We start from the raw sequence: 10,512 nt of genomic DNA on the forward strand, positions 1-10,512 counted from the left end.
CTCTTCTCTCACCGGAGTTGAGGACACACCGAGAAATGGGCATGAGTGGTTTGAGGAAGCGAAAAACTTTTTAAGCTGGTGTCGCCTTTTTGTTGTGTGTGTCTCTGTGTGTATATGTGTGTGTGTGTGTGTGTGCGCACGCGCACGACCTGAGAATGCCTCCATCTCCATGAGCTTTGGCAAACAGCAGCTCCTGCGCCGGGCCCAGAGGCCAGGAGAGTGTAATTCCAGAGTCCTCTGGAGGCTCTCTGGAAACTACTAAATTCAGCACATCTCGAACTCGGAGCCGTGTCACGGGAGCTGTGGTGGGGGACGCGGGCTGCCCTGCTGCACGAGGTTTATTACCATCTCACTCCGTGTGCATTTGCCCCTGGACTGATCCACACTGACCCACTCCTACAGGGAGTTGAGACTTGATGCAGAGAGTCGCAGTCTCCTGGCTATATTATACGCCTACGTCTATTGACAGAAAGAGATTATTTAAACTGAAAACACATCATCACGTCGATTGCATATTTAGATAAACAAGGGCTATAGGTTTTGCAAAAACAAATGGGACTTTAGAGCACTGCTGGGGTGTCTGATATCAGCCGTATGTGCCTTGTTTCTTCTCCTCAACCACACTAGACCCCGTACAGCTAGATCCATAACTTGATGAAAAGATTACTCAGGAGCTTGGTTCCAAAATTTCGGACTTTCCTGGAGTGCAGGGGGACGTTGAAGCTTTCATGAGACATTTCTCTTTTCTGGACCTTTGCCGGCCAGTAATGTATTCCTCATTCCAGTCATGCTATACACATGCCATTTTATTGTACTCATGTGGATATGTCATTTCTTTGCAGTTCACACCGAATGGCAGTCTGTCGATATGTGCGAAATATGAAATATGAAAACTCCATACTTCATACAATGAAACTTTTTATGTGGACAGAGTTGGTTTTGCGATTACTATCAACTTTTTTTATGTACATTTACTGAAGAGGAGTCTGCTTCCCAAGTAACATATAGTCAGTGCACCACAGAGCAGCTATCTATGAGTCTTTGCCACCCACTTGGTCTTAATTAAAGGCATTTTTCTCCCCTTTGGACAACAATGAGTTGGGAGTTGCTGATGCACTCCCACCATATCATCCCTGCTGCAGCCTTTGATGATAAACCAGCTACAGAGTAGTCTTCAGATTAGATACCATGCAGTGCCGCATGTTGCAGCTTTCTTCTGCTATGAAGTGCAAGGCGAATCTTAACTCAAAAATGCTGCTAGAAGTTTCCATCGGGATGGATCAAGGGTCAACATCTGCTTGAATGGATCTGGCTGAAAGTAATTAGCCCTCGGCTATACCAAAAGTCATGGACTCATGGAAATACTGAGGGAGATTGGGCACCATCAGTACTTGACATCATTGCTCCCACTGTATCCCCAAAATGTAACTCCCCCGAGCCCCCCATTCACTGCCTTCTTTTATTTCCAGACCCCGTAAATGTGAGAGGTCTTATCATCCTTTATTTCACTCATTTCTTGGTATGGAATGTATTCATAGTGAAATCATTACTCATGGGTGTGATTTGTTTATCACTGTCACTGAGCACTCTGAACAAGGCCCACAGAGGAATGGTAAATCTTAGTTCATTTTAAACTATCCATTTGAAATATTACATAATATAATTTCACCCTTCTAAATGCAGGAGTTGTTGTCAACGCTTGTCGGATTGCCAAACAGTCTCTCATTCCCCCAGACCTCTATCCTCCATCCTCTCCTCGGATGAGTGGATTTTATTGGAGGTTTGGGGGATGATTAGATATGTTTGTGTATGTCTGATCTGGTAGCTGTATATGCTCTTGCTTGTGTTGACAGACCCCAGCGTTGATTAAGGTAGTGCTATGCATAACACCCAAAACACCCCTCTAGAACATTCTGCAGGGACCTCCAGGGGGTGCAGAGAAATAAACAAAGAGCAGAGCCAGAAAAATTCCACCACATTCTCAAGTGGAAATATTCTCTGGCTTCGAGGATAAGGAGAGTTGTTGAGTCTAATGACTGTATGACCGTCTCTTGGATTTCCTTTTGGTAAGAGGATGTGAGTGTTGTTACAACTTTTTTTCTTTTTTCTTTGTACAAGCATTTCCTGAGCTTTCAAATGTAGTCTACATAATCCCAAATCACTCGCTTTAGTTGGTGAGGTTATTACACTATGTACACAAAATGAAAGTCCCTCTCAATGATAAACATTGTTGGTTTATGAAAGCACTCTTGTTGAATACTATACTTCAAATCTTTCTTTTCAGTATAACAGCACTTGGGATGAAAGAACCACAGTTTATAAATCCAGTGCTGGCCACATCTCATATGTCTCTGTACTTAACGTTGTGTAAGACACTGGTAGCCGTGACGTATGACACGACACTTCAAATAATTACAGTGTTTTGGAGCTTTACTGTGTGGAGACTCTATTTTATTTGAGCTTTTCTTCTGACCATGACCCAAACACCAACATTGGTGGAATAAATCACCAGAATTCGGCCAAATCTCGTGTGCAGACAAATTAATCTGGTGTCCATATTTCAACAAGGTATTTGTTGTGAAGAGCAAAAAGAAAGAAAGAAAATGAGACCTATAACATTATCCCTGCGGGAGCATTGCAAAGAGCTCTTTGGTCAGTAGGCAGGGAAGAAAAGGAAAGAAACTGTGGATAATTGAGCAGCACTCTCGGCTAAGAAGATGAAAAATCCATGGGAATGTGGGTATTTGGAATTAGTTAGCCGCATGGCTCTCTGGCTAATAGCTTCAGCATGTCTAATGACTCACACACAGTGGCCAGTGCCTTCTGCACAGGGGCCCGTGCGAGGCAGAGGGAGAGGGAGAGAGAGAGAGGAGAAGACAGGGTCGGGAGAGTGGCGCGCTGCTGGCACTTCCAACTAATAAACAAACGGTGTAACCTATTACATCTGTATAAATACTGTAAAATTAGACCAGAGTTTAGTCCTTGTTTCACAAAAACAAAACAAAAAATCCTAACTTTAGTCAAGTCGTTCAAGCTTCAGTCAGTGTCAGCAATTTAGTGGGTTACAGGTGACAGATTACTTTGATTAGGTTTGTTTAAACCATGTCTATCACTGACAAGGCTTTTGCTAAGGAGGCATATCTATATAATTGAGTATAGGGAAAAACAATATCCACTAAATCATTCAGTGGACTTCAAATGGGTATGGTTTGAATTAACCTTGGTCCCTCAGCTGGTGGTCGAAATACTTCAGACGGTGAAAATTGTGTGGGGACAGACGTGTGGTATTGCATCACAGGTGAGGATTTATAACATAACGAAGCAAGCTGTTTCAAGGTGCTCGGTGAAGGTCGGAATCTAGTGGAATTTCAGGTTAGGTTTTAAAAACATCCCTTCACTACATCAGATGAGCTTTTCACAGCCTACTCCAAAGCAAAAGGGTAACATCACGCAGAGAGGAAACATCCTTCATAGTAGGCTATCTACTTATGGGTCCACAGAGACCATTTCAAACGCTGGCTTAAACAAACAGGGAAAGCTTGCAACTAAGAGCAGCAGAGCTGTTTGAGAAAGAATGGAATTTTCCTCCTTTACTTTCCCCAAATACAGTGAAACTAGTACATGAAGTACTAAGGCCAGCATACTATCCAGGGATGGAATGAGAGAAAATATGAAATGCCTGGTCTATGATGTGAGACATTACCCTTTCTCTTCAACCATGGAGGAAAAGCTAAGTCATTTTTCTCCCATCCCCAAGGCTTGCCATACATGCTGTTACTTCAGCACGTAGAGTGAAAAAAGGCCGGCGTATGTGCAATCCCCCCAACAACCCCCCACCTCCCCTCAAAAAAGTGCCCAGGTCCATAGAGAGATGGAGCACATGCTATGTGCATCAGTTCTAATGAGGGCAACATATGCTATAGACATTAGCCAAAAGAAGGGCAGAAGTAATAAAGAAACTGCTCTGAGAGGCCATCCCAGACTCTTCAGTACCTGGCCTGACCGCCAGAGTGAGAGAGTTTATAGATCAAGGTTCCAGGCGACCTGATTGAAAAGCCAGGCCGTGGTAGCAGAGGTGAAGAGAAAGAGAGCGATTAGGGAGGGAGAGAAGGAAATTTTAGCCCTCTGTCTGCAGTTAGAAAACTAGAGGAGGGAAAAAAAGTTTGATCTAAATGGATTTTTGGTTTTCACTTCTGGCACAGGGGCAAATTTATGATAGTCAGGAGTCTGCTCGATCATAGCAAAGACTCGGGCCATTGGTCCCTTTGTTCTCTCTGCAAAAAGAGGAAGCAGAATAGAATTCATTGGGGAATGACTTAAAAAAAACATATTTAATCACTTTAGAGTGGCATTTCACCTCAGATTAATTATTTTGTGTTTTCTATAATGGGTGATTTTTAAAATGAGCATTGTACACCATGAAAATAATTATTATGAACTTTAAGACATCACAATTCGAAAAGCTAACAACAATATGCAGAAGCACAAATCAAAACATCAAGCAAGGCTCCTGGCACGTTTGCGTCTCTGCTTGCAGAAAAAGAGACAGCGGGAGCATTTGTGAGGGTAAAAAGGTTGAGCTAGGTCAGGGAGGTTACCAAGAAGCCCTATTAAATCAAACCGTGGATGACTTTAAAAACATTCCACTCGCAGGGACACAGGATGTTGATATTTCCATTCACACCCTTAAAAATTAACAACTTATAGTTTCCTATAGCATTCTTCATGAGATTCCCATGGGGCACCGAGCTACGCATGGCTTGAAAGAGGCATGAGTTCAGGGTTGGGGTCTATTTGTGTGAGAAGGAGGTCAAGGGCAGCTTGAGTAAAATAAAGTGACACTTCCATTAATAAACCACATTTGAGTAAAATCTAAGACAAACAGCATATTTTCCTCTGAATTACCGTCATACCATGCTCTTTATAATATCAAAAAGTCAGAATGATTTAGACAAGGAAACAAATAGGGCATGCCATTGGCAGTGGGGTAGTATGTGTGTTTGCCAAGGCAGCTGTGGGTGGAGGAATCATAACAGATGAGAGAGTGGACAGTGGGAGTACCATCTGATAACATCTCCAGAATCTGCACGCTTGGGCCAGCTTCAAAACACTAGAGTTTATTTTTCTAAATCTGCAGTTCACGGTGTGAGTTGATCAGATATCTGCATTTCCTTTGTAGACACCCCTTGGGGCTGCTTTGGAGCTTTATAGCCATTATTTAGTCCAGCTGAAAACACAATGATGTAATGCAGGTATATAAGGCAGAGGAGGCCATGCAACATTGTCTGGACCAAAAGCTATTCTTCAGTGTCATCAGTCATTCTTCAGAACCGTTAAACACTAGCCTGGATGCCAGCTGAACTTAGCTCCGCCCACAACATTTGAGGTCGGGAAGTTCGGTCTGAACTTGTTCCGTTGTGGAGCAACTGTGCCCAGAGCGGTTCAGACTAGAAGAACTCCAGAACGGTTTTGTTCAGAGCTGAAAATGCAACTGTTTGACAGAGGACAGATAACATAACAAACTGTTCCAGCAAATCACTGATGAGGGAGGGAGGGGTAGGGAGTAGCGAGCTAGCGTTCTGTTTTGCTTGAACGTCAACAGAAGCGACATTAGAGCAAAGAGTGCCTTTAACGTAATAATATTGAATTACAATGGGATCTTATGCAACCTTAAAGGTGCTCTAAGTGATGCCGCACGTTTTTAGGCTAAAACATTTTATGTCACTTACTACAAACATCACCTAACCAACCGCTAGCTGTCTGTGTCCTGAATACACTGTAAAAAAACGCAATCTCTGTGGACAGCCCAGGCTCCAAAAACGGCAACAAAAACAACCTGGGCAAACCTAGCCCATGAAAACATAACAAACTGTTCCAGCATTCACAGACGAGATGCGCGTTTAGGAGAGTTGCAATTGCACGGGGAGCAGCACGAAAGGGAGGGGGAGGATGTAGCGAACGAGCTCTCTGTTTTGTTTGAAAGTCAACAGAAGTGACGTTACCCAGCATCGCTTAGAGCTCCTTTAAATGTACATATGAAGGGTTCAGATGCAAAAGCCTCTAAATGCCACCTATGTCAAAAATGAGATAAAGATGGTGAGGGGATGCTCTCCACACATAGTATACGCTAATCAAATAATTTAACTTCTAAACCCACTAAATACCACTCTCTTCCTGGTCTGAAATATCGATTTATAGGTAAAAACCTATAGGAGCCTGAATTTAAATGCTCATTTAAAAGAAAAGTAGTCAGACGGATTTAGAGGGTTTTGCATCTGAACTCTTCATATGTGCCAAGAAAGGAGTGATGCTCCTGGAGTGATTTTAAGGCTGCCTCCAGAGATGAGCACTAGGACGGAGTGCTGTTGAGTATGCATTCTGACGACCATACCAATTACCCCTCTTGTCGCTATAAAATGAGAAAGATGCTATGTCTGCCATTTTGAAAAGAAAGTTTGTGTGCTCTGTTAAACTAACCACACACATATAACTATTACATCACCAGGAAGTCCTCTTGACAGTGTAGTAGGACTCAAATAGATGCCATAAATGGTGCTTGATTTATATGTCTTAGACTCATGTCCCTCACAGAGGACAAAAATGAATTGCTGGGTCTTCGGAGGCTAGACAATGTCCCTGTCTCTGAAAGGTTTCTTTCTTTCTTTACTTTTGCATTTGGCTGCTTAATACAAGTATGTCCAAAATACTGCATTTCTGCATTAATGTGTTGTGCAATGTAATTTTCAATTTTCATGTCCAAAGTACTGCATTCATGAACAGCAAGGAATTCCCAAAAATATAAAAAAAACTGTAAAGCTCTACCTTAAGGTTCTGACGTGTTCCCCAAAAGCTATACCTTCGGTAAGTCATAAGTTTGTACTTTGCACTGTCATGCCCATTAAACAATCACTCATGCTCAAAACTGTGTGAAAGACAATAATCTGCCAGAAATGTAGATTTAAAGCATTAATGTAGTGAAGGTCTACATAGGAAAGAAGACTCTGAGGAGATAGTTTGGGAAAGACATAGAAGAGTAAAAAAAAACTTTACAGTCTTCTTAACACGTTAAAAAACAACGTCATCGGAAAACCTGACCTTGATAGTTGTGGGTTGGGGAGAGGGTTTACAGACTTGAATACTTAGAAACAGTAGGACACACAAAACAATGTAGACACACTTTGGGGCTGCTTTGAGCCTTTAGAGACCTTGTTTAGTGCAGTTGCTGCAAACATGATGATGTAATGCAGGTAGAGAGGGGCATATCCGATCCGAAAGGTAGCTATCCAATAGTGCAGAACCAAGTAGCCTACATATTTTTGCAATGGGATCAGTCTGCCACAAGGCACGGTACTCAACATCCCTTTGAAAGAATTTCTGGCCTGTTTTATTAACTGCCATAAACACTGTTTCACAAGCGAACAAAAATAGAATTATAGATCACTGCTACAATAGAGGTGTTGTTTATGGAGCATTACTTGTGTTGCACTTAAGTAAATCTGCTGCTGCTTATCACAAGAATAGAGCAGTCAGCCGTTTTTCTCGTTAAGAACAATAGCCAGAGTGGCAGAGACATTACTCAAGCCTCTCCCTGCCAAAGTTCAATTCCAGTTGGAAAGTTGGGACAGAGGCTGAGTCACAGGCTAGAGTAATGTCTCTCGAAAATAACTGAATTCTGGGAAGCCGCATGCTATACCCCTTCTTCCTCCTCCTCTATATCAGCCATACCTAACCCTGACTAGACTAGGTCAATAAAAGGTTACTAAAAAGTGTGAGTGATAGTCTTCTGTAGTCATTTTGCTTGTCAGTCACTCTTTGTGTTGCGTGTCTTTGTGGAAAATGGCAGTCACAGGAGACTGGCTGGATCCATACTCCAAAGTCAAGAGGTATTCAAGGAAACGGAGTGTTATATAACACCTCTCCCCTCATTCGGTTCTGTGTGATACCTTCTCTGAATGCTTCTTTGTGTGCCCCCTCCCCCATAGCCATTTTTGGTTACAATTTACATTTCGATATCTGCCATAATAACAGCAAATCTTTCTACACAGCTGAAATCATGAGAAACACAGAATATGTCATGTTTTTTGTCCATCGAGGAAGTTAGGTTTGCTGAGTTTGAAAAGTTTGCTGTTTTGGCACTTAATATGAAACAAATACTCAATTCCCATGCTCTCCCTTGTGTTGTCTCCCGGCCTGGTAACTGTCTTGAGTTGGACACATATTTGACAAGATCACTGTCTAGATCACACTTCCTGATTCGTTGGTTCGTATCCTGATTCGTTGGATTTTACTATAGAAGGCAATAAATAGCCTTCATTCCCCACATCACAGATCACGCTCTTCCCTCAGTGCAATATTGTTTTCATCCAGTGGAAAAAAAAACAGATTAAAACCACACCAGATTAAAATTTGTGACCACTTTTGCTTCATAGTCCATAGTTATCAAGGGTTGGGTACATTGGGTACATTTAAGTAATTACTGAAACGTCTTGCCGAAACCTCTCTCTGTGTTAAAATTCCTTTCACTTTATGGACTAGTCATTTATTTATTTCGTCATGTTTTCCCTCTGGCTAACTGAAATGAGTTCTCCTCAAGGATGAAGGGCATCAACTCTCTACAGCTACAAACCAATCCTTTTGCTTCATCTCACCATTGTCTGTGACATGGCTTTCTGTACCAATAGCTGATTTAAGGTATGCATGATCAACTGGCTGAAGTTTAAAATGGGGTTTTACATGGTCGGGGGAAATATTTTCCACAAAGAAATTCCATGTCTACATATATTAATAATTCTTTCCATGCAAACCATCAAAACTGTTACTTAATCTCAATGGTGTCAATGCCAATCATGTGCTCCCATCAAAACTGTACCTCATTGTGGAAAACCTGATTCAGTCTGTGGAAAGATGCTAATTCAAACAGGGTTACATGACAGATGTGGCCGCAGTGTGGTCTTGTGTCAACATCTGGGAGACAAAAAAAAAAAAAAACGCTTTCCCTGGAGGAGCCCATATACTATGTCCTCGGAGGATGAACATGCACACACACTCATAAAGAAGATTTGTTGCCACTTTTGTTTCTTCAAACGGTCAGTGTTGCCATTATCAGCTCAGCTGCAGAGCCAAACTTCAAACGGCATAAATACATCCCCATATGTGTTAGATATCGTAATAGAGATGCGTGTGTTTAATGTACCCTACATGATAGTTATGGTTGACAGATCCTTTCAGCTGCATTGGTGATAGTGCAGGCTGCAGAGCCATAGGATCTGTGTCTGTACGAGATTTGCTATTGTTTAAATTGGAAGAGGGTAGGTGCTGTTTTAAACAAGATACTTTGGGGGGCCTTACCAGGAATGCTTACTGCTGAGAGAGAGAGAGGGAGAGAGAGAGAGAGGAAGAGAGAAGGAAGAGGAGAGAGGAAGAACAACCCTACCCGAAGGTTGTTTTGGATTTACAGACTATGAAAGAACAAAAGCAGCTATTGCCTCTACATTCTGACAGTTGGGCAGCCTAGTCTACTGGTTTCTGGCATAGACACGCTTCCGGACTTACAAGCCACAGTCTCTGTGTTTCACAGAAAATAATGTAGGGTCAGGTGTGCTTTAAACATCAAGCCTCAGCTTAAAACATTCAGAGTAAATACAGAGATTGCTACACCATATACAATTCTATATCCTCTCAGCTGGAATATGTGGAATCAAAATGTATTTAGTCCACATTGTAGCAGGAGTGTAGAATGTATGGATTTCACTTTAAAAAATCCTTGAAAATAGGGTAGAAAGACCAAGGTAAAAACTGCTCTGTTATTTTTGTCTCAGCTACAGTTTCTTGTCTGACTGACCAAACCAGGATATGGGGCCAGATTTATTGTGCTTAGCGTGATCCTTAATTATACTGCTTCCGGTCCAGACTGTCTGATAACCAATACCTCTCCTCCAGCAGTATCTCTTACAGTGTCCAATTACATTTTCGCCTGTCAGTTTGAAATCCAAACCACATATTTCTCTCAGTCTTTTTCCATGGCAGGCACCAGACTGTTTTTATTACTCTTGATTTCCCTGTATCCCTGTATCCATGCTGCCTTTGTTCTAAATGTATAAAACACATTTTCCTGAATGCAACTTCTCTCTCCCTCAGTTTTTGTGGGGGTGACTGTTACCTGGATTTTCTGCATTTTAGTTTTACACATGCATGAACACACACCCACCCACACTCACACAGACACACACACACACACACACACATAGACACAGGCCCACACACTTTAGAGAAGAAATGCAGAAGACAGATAGCACTGCTCTGGTGTTGGTGGTATAGATGCTGTTGGCGTGGCTTGGTGGCGTGGGGGAGGGCAGTCTTTGGCAGGGTCACAAGCTATTTCCTTAAATGGACTTATGAAAACCATACGGCACTGGGGAAACCACTGGCCCAGACCCCCCCCCCCCCCCCCCATCTTCCCCCCTTCCCCAAAAAACCTTGACTTGCACACTGTTATTACCCGCCCCCCTCTTC

The sequence above is a fragment of the Alosa sapidissima genome, chromosome 5 (assembly GCF_018492685.1).
Source record: "Alosa sapidissima isolate fAloSap1 chromosome 5, fAloSap1.pri, whole genome shotgun sequence".
NCBI classification, from domain to species: domain Eukaryota; kingdom Metazoa; phylum Chordata; class Actinopteri; order Clupeiformes; family Clupeidae; genus Alosa; species Alosa sapidissima.